The sequence below is a fragment of the Urocitellus parryii genome, chromosome 11 (assembly GCF_045843805.1).
Source record: "Urocitellus parryii isolate mUroPar1 chromosome 11, mUroPar1.hap1, whole genome shotgun sequence".
NCBI classification, from domain to species: domain Eukaryota; kingdom Metazoa; phylum Chordata; class Mammalia; order Rodentia; family Sciuridae; genus Urocitellus; species Urocitellus parryii.
The window spans coordinates 86,399,992-86,407,180 of NC_135541.1; the positions used below are offsets into that span (position 1 = coordinate 86,399,992).

Below are 7,189 nucleotides of genomic sequence, written 5' to 3' on the forward strand. Positions count from 1 at the left end.
AACAGACACTTCACAGAGGAGGACATACAATCAATCAACAAGTACATGAAAAAATGCTCACCATCTCTAGCAGTCAGAGAAATGCAAATCAAAACCACCTAAGATACCATCTCACTCCAGTAAGATTGGCAGCCATTATGAAGTCAAACAACAATAAGTGTTGGCGAGGATGTGGGGAAAAGGGTATATTTGTACACTGCTGGTGGGACTGCAAATTGGTGAGGCCAATTTGGAAAGCAGTATGGAGATGCCTGGGAAAGCTGGGAATGGATCCACCATTTGACCCAGCTATTGCCCTTCTCGGACTATTCCCTGAGGATCTTAAAAGAGCGTACTATAGGGATACTGCCACATCAATAATCATAGCGGCACAATTCACAACAGCTAGACTGTGGAACCAACCCAGATGCCCTTCAATAGATGAATGGATAAAAAAAAGTTTCATCTATACACAATGGAGTATTACACAGCACTAAAAAATGACAGAATCATAGAATTTGCAGGGAAATGGATGGCATTAGAGCAGATTATGCTAAGCGAAGCTAGCCAATCCTTAAAAAACAAATGTCAAATGTCTTCTTTTATATAAAGAGAGCAACTAAGAACAGAACAGGGAGGAAGAACATGAGGAAAACATTAACATTAAACAAAGATGAGTGGGGGGAGAGAAAGGGAGAGAGAAGGTAAAGCATATGGAAATAGTAGGAGACACTCAATGTTACACAAAATTACATATAAGAGGTTGTGAGGGGAAAGGAGGGGGGGAAACAAGGGAGAGAATTGAACAATAGCGGATGAGGTAGAGAGGGAAGATGGGAGGGGAGGGGAGGGGGGAGAGTAGGGGATAGGAAAGGCAGCAGAATACAACAGTCACTAACAACAGTTACTAATATGCCATTATGTAAAAATGTGAATGTGTAACTGATGTGATTCTGCAATTTGTATTTGGGGTAAAAATGGGAGTTCATAACCCAATTGAGTCAAATGTATGAAAGATGATATATCATGAGCTTTGCAAAGTTTTGAACAACCAATAAAAAAAAGAAACACTAGCATGGCAATTATGCAAATCAGCAAGGACAACAAAATGAAAATATCTAATGTGGTTTTCAAAGAATAATGACAATTCACAGTATTGGTAAATGTGAAGGAAAACTAATAATAAAACTAATTTTATAGCATGTTTATGCAATAGAAATAAATTACTTAAGCCATGAAATCAAGGATATAATATTTAAATAAAGTAGAATAAGAGTTAAAAAGAGAACTAAAGTAGGGAAATAATGTAAGATTAAAAGCTAACAGAATCCTTATCTATTTATGTGTAATAATTAAAGTGGAAAACAGAATTCAAGTGAAAAACTACCAATGAATGCAAAGGGAAAAAGCAAAGAGGTCAAGAAAAGATAACTACTAAAATGACATAGGAAATGAACTTGAGAATAATTATTACCAAAACAGAAAAATAAAAGAATGCAGCAGAATTTTCTTCAGCCTTTCAGTTTCTGGCTGGTTTAGTTGGTTCATTGCCAAACTGTTGTGTCTTCTAGATTCCTGATACTGGTCTTGTTACATTTCATGAGCAAAGAACTAAGAGAGGACAAAGAGAAATCAGTAGATGATAGCAATGTCCATAAAGCAAAAGCCTCATTCCTCCCAGCACCATCAAATGCAGAAGCCCTGCCATCTCTGCTCCTTCTTTGATGTTTAGTTGATGGCATCAGTATCCACTAGTCCAGGCCATAAAACAAAGAGCAAACACCACTGCTTTCTTATTTTGTTGATTCTAATTTTTTTAAAAAAATATTATTCAAACTTGTACCTTGATCACTTCTTCCCTGTCAAAGATATATTTGGTTATTTCAGGAAGAGAGTGTCTTACAAACATCTCTAATGAGTAATTGTATATATATTTGTTCAATTAAGGCTCTAAAAAAGAAATATAAGACAGTAATGTCTTCATTGTAGAAAAAGTGGACACACCACAGAGTTGACACCAAGATTATTTTAAAGATTTTGGAAGTTACTTGCTAATAACTATGTGTGTGTGTGTGTGTGTGTATATATATATAAACTTCTATGTCATAAGACCCAGAAAAATTCCGGAATTTTGGTTGAAGGTGTTCAGGTTTGTGAGAAAAATCAGATCTATGTTTCTGAGGGGGCAGGTGATATTGGGCCATCCTATGAATAAGAACATCCCCATGTGAATCTGTGCTGCAAGTATCTTTTTATTACCATGCAAACTCCACATGTCTAACATGCTATGTTTTATGAAAATTCAAGTTAAGAATAATATTTTTTAATTGTGCTTGTTTTAGAACATAGATTATATCAATCATATTACAAATAGTAAAAAGTACCCATTTTCATTCCATAGTTCTGAATTTTGGCAAATGTGAATAGACATAATATAGAAATTCAACATCTTCATCACTTTAAAGCAACCCTTTGCTCCTCTTGCCATTTTATCCCTTCCCTGACTCTCTGACATTTTCCTCTATTCTATAAATAAAACCAACATTTGTATTTAGTACTTTTTTAACCTGAAAAATGCCAACATCATTATTCTGAAGTTCTAGATTAAATTTTCTTTGTCTTAAATACTTTTTTTTTTTTAGTATAACTTCTCCTTCTTCAGGTTGTACATGATGCAGATCACACCAATTGTGTAATCATACATGTACATACATGTAATAATGTCCCATTCATTCTACTATCCTTCCTGCCACCATACGCCCTTTCCCTCTCCTCCCTTCACTCACCTCTGCCTAATCCAAAGTATCTCAATTCTTCCCTAAGCACCCCCCACCCCCCATTGTGAATTAGCATTCACATATCAGAGAAAATGTTTGACATTTTGTTCTTTCGGATTGACTTATTTCTCTTCCCTTCAAAAGATATTCTCCAGCTCCATCTAGTCACCTGTAAATTCCATAATTTCATTCTTCTTTAAGGCTCAGTAATATTCCGTTGTGCATATATACCACCATTTCTGTATCCATTCATCTGCTGAAGGGCACCTAGTTTGGTTCCATAGTTTGGCTATTGTGAATTGAGCTCCTATAAACATCTATGTGGCTGCATCACCCTAGTATCTATTTTTAACTCCTTTGGCTAAAAATTGAAGAATGGAATAGCTGGTTAAATGGTGGTTCCATTCCAAGTTTTCTGAGGAATTTCCATACTACTTTCCATAATGGTTGCACCAATTTTTAGTCCCACCAGCAATGTACGAATGTACTTTTCCCCCTACATTCTCACCAACACTTATGGTTGATTGTATTCTTGAAAATTGTTATTCTCATTGAAGTGAGATGAATTCTTAGAGTAGTTTTGATTTGCATTTCTCCAATGGCTAGAGATGTTGAACATTTTTTCATATATTTATTGATCGATTGTGTTTCTTCTTCTGTAAAGTGTCTGTTCAGTTTCCTATTCTATTTCTTGATAGGGTCATTTGTTTTTTTGGTATTGTTTTTTGGTATTTGAGTTTTATATATCCTGGAGATTGATGCTGTATCTGAGATGTGTGTGCTAAAGATTTTCTCCCATTCTGCAAGCTCTCACTTTATGCTATTGATTGTTTTCTTTCCTGTGAAGAAGCTTTTTAGTTTGATTCAATCCCATTTATTAATTCTTGATTTTACTTCTTGTGCTTTAGGAATCTTGTTAAGGAAGTCAGTTCCTAAGCTGACATGGTGGAGATCTGATTTTATCTTTATTAGGTGCGGTATCTCTGTTCTGGTGCCTAAATCCTTGATCAACTTTGAGTTGATTATTGTTCTGGGTGAGAAATATGGGCTTAATTTCATTTTGCTCTCTATGAATTTCCAGTTTTCCCAGCACCATTTGTTGAAGAGGCTATGGTTGCTCTAATGTATGTTTTTTGACACATTTGTCTAGTATGAGATAACCTCATTTTTGTAGGTTTTTCTCTGTGTATTCTATTCCATTAACATTGCTCTATGTGTCTGCTTTGGTGCCAATACCATGCTGTTTTTGTTACTATAGCTCTGTAATATAATTTAAGGTCTGGTATAGTGATGCCTCCTGCTTCACTTTTCTTGTTAAGGATTGCTCCTGCTATTATGGGTCTCTTATTTTTCCACATGAAGTTCATGATTGCTTTTTCTATTTCTATAATAGTCTCATACTTAGAAAACTTAAGTGATTACTCTTTACAGAAAAAAAAGAGCATTTCCCCAATATATTTCCCAGAACATATCTTAATCAAATGAAAATTTTTCTCTTTCAATATGGGAAATAAAATATATAAATTCTTTGCTAGTCATAAACAAAGAGCTTCGCATTTAAATGTTATTCGGAGAACTTGACCTTAGTATAATTGCCCTACAACTTGTTAAATGCTTACTTGCATTAAGCTGATACTTCAGAAAGAGATTATGGTAGATATATTAAGTAGTCACTACTTCAGATTATACAAAAAAAACTCTTCATTTTAAAAAATGTACTTAGATTATAGTGTCCTTATTTTTAAAAAAAAATAAATAAAGATTGTTGCAGCATCTTTATTTTGTTGATTTACTTTTATGTGGTACTGAGATCAAGTCCAATTCCTCACACGTGGTAGGCAAATGCTTTACTGCTTAGCCACACCCCAGCCACCTATAGTGTCCTCATTTCCCATCAATAGCATTTTATTAAAATGAATTTATTAAAATGAATATTATATTTCCAACTTCCATAATATCAATCAAAGTATTACTCATTTCAAGAACGTGACAGTGCAGTATTTCTGAACTTGATTCAAATACTGTGATCCTAGAAGAGAGGAAAGATCAGCATCTAGGTAACATGTTTTCTAATCCTCTAATTACTCCCGCTTTCATTTCTCACACACCCTTTTCATTCCCACATCCTTTTCATTCTAGCTGTGTTTACTGGTCTTTATAAAAGAAAATCCCTTTTGTCTGAACTCTTTATAGGTTAATCGGAGTTGTCACAGGTTCTCCCTACTATACTGGTTCCATTTCCCCCTTGAAAAATGCTTTGAATAAAGTTTCTCCTTACAAAAGTCCTTGTTCACCAAAGTTTGACTAAAAATATTTAAAGTTAGCATCTTGAATTTTGTACCATCAAAAATACTTGTACTATTAAGTTTCTGGGTTTAATGTTTTTCTAACCATGTAATATGAACTAGATAAAGCAGCAAGAGTTTCTATTCCCTACCAGAAAATAACAACAAAATTTAGTTCAAGATTTTACAGCACACATGGCTCTGATCTTTTAATTACTTCATTTTTAAAAATGTATCACTTGTTTCTTTTTATTATCAGCGAAACTTTTTCTGTAAAATATTATAGTATATAAAGTTCAATAAATTGGAATGTTATTATTGGTATTTGTAATGAAATTGATTTTTATAAGTCTGAATGTGAATGTTATAATATATGCATTGCCAAAGTGTTAATAATAATGATAAATCCACTTTACACTATAGTTAAACATTCTGTGATGTTTATCAATTGTTTTAATAATTTCAGTGGCAGCTTCACATAGTAATATTATCTATCTATCTGTCTATCTATCTATATATTGGTACTACTGGGGATTGAACATAGGGGTTCTCTATTATTGAGCTACGTCTCCAGTCTTTTAATTTGGGGACTGGATCTTGCTAAGTTGCTCAGTCTGACCTTGAAATTGTGATCCTCCTGCTTCAGGCTACCAAATTATAATTTAATATTAATCCTGGGATTGCAGGCTTGAGTCATCATACGCAGTGTATAGTAGCAACTCTAATGGGTGACATTTGTGAAAATGATAGGAATAAGTGAATTTATTCAGAGAATAAATATGGAAGCACTTAATGTCCTACCTTTTTGTAGAATTAGAGTTGTTTTGGGATATATAGCTTTTTGGAAAAAAAACTGACAAAAAATTTAACAAATACAGAGCAGAACTAATCATCAGAAAAGAGAAGACCATTTTGCCAATGTCAGGCATAAAAATTCTATAATACTAGAAAAGATTATAATAAATTATAGGGTTGGGGATATAGTTCAGTTGGTAGAGTGCTTGCCTCGCATGCACAAGGCCCTGGGTTCAATCCCCAGCACCAACCACACACACATACACACACACACATAAACAAAAGAAAGAAATTATAAAATAAGTTATCATGAAGGACTTCAGATCAACTTATGTGAGACTTTAAATTAAATATACAAAGTCCCGTAAGATCACATTTTTTGAAAATTGACATAAAAATTAGAGCATCAGAAATTTTTATGTATATTAAATCTGCAAATAGATTATTTTCTTTAAAGAAAATCCTTCAACAAAATAGTTTCACCAAATATTTCTAAATATTCAATAAAAAGTTTCTTAAGTATGCACAAACTATTTCTGATAATAGAAGAGGAATAAATATGTCCGAATCTTGATACTGAACTCTAATTAAAACAACATAAGAAAAAGAAATTACAGATCAAACTTATTCATTAAACCCAGATCCCAAAACACATCCCATAAAAAAGCAATGTGTGAGAGAGAAGTTTTGAGGAGAAAGGTTTTATTCAGTGACCAATAGTGAAGAAGAGGGAACTTCACCCACAAATTAGCTTCTAACTCTGGGGTCTTGAAGGGTTACAGGTATATATAGGACAGGAATAATGAAAGGCAGAAATATGGGGTAATAAAGAGCAAGAACATTCATGTCTTTTCTGGGAACAGCCAGAGATCTTCCAGGAACATGGTGCCATGGTGGCTGGTAGGTGTTTTAGTCCTGGAGAGGGGAACTGGAGTAAAAGACACCTATCAAGACTAGATTAAGTTAGCCCTATGTTATTGTTTAGGAGAAAGTATTTCTCAAATTATCAATAGGGTCTACCTACAGAATAAAGGAGAACCTGACCAATAGGTTAAGATGATAAAGGAGACAGACATAACATGAAGACAGGGTCACCAAGAATTTTCATTCCATTCCAACCATCCATTTAACATCTGTAGGCCAAAGAAAAGAGTCAGTGTTTTCACTTGTTCAGATCCCCGAAAGGTAACCTATGCAAGAGTCATCATCATAATCCATTCATCAGAGGTATTATCCACAGCAAAGCTAGTGAGAGACAAATAATGGGCTTCCCAGCTGTGTGATCTCCAAAATTAGTGATTTTTACATCAATTAAGAGAAAGTGAAGCTAAAGGGTTTATTTAGATTTTATGG

At 34.0% G+C, this 7,189-nt stretch overlaps 1 non-coding gene across 1 annotated transcript; it reads left to right on the forward strand.

Moving 5' to 3' along the window:
- The first annotated feature begins 6,011 nt into the window (after positions 1-6,011).
- Positions 6,012-6,089, forward strand: Trnaa-cgc (transfer RNA alanine (anticodon CGC)). The gene has a single exon. It is a non-coding gene; the product is annotated as a tRNA-Ala (tRNA).
- Positions 6,090-7,189: the final 1,100 nt, after the last annotated feature.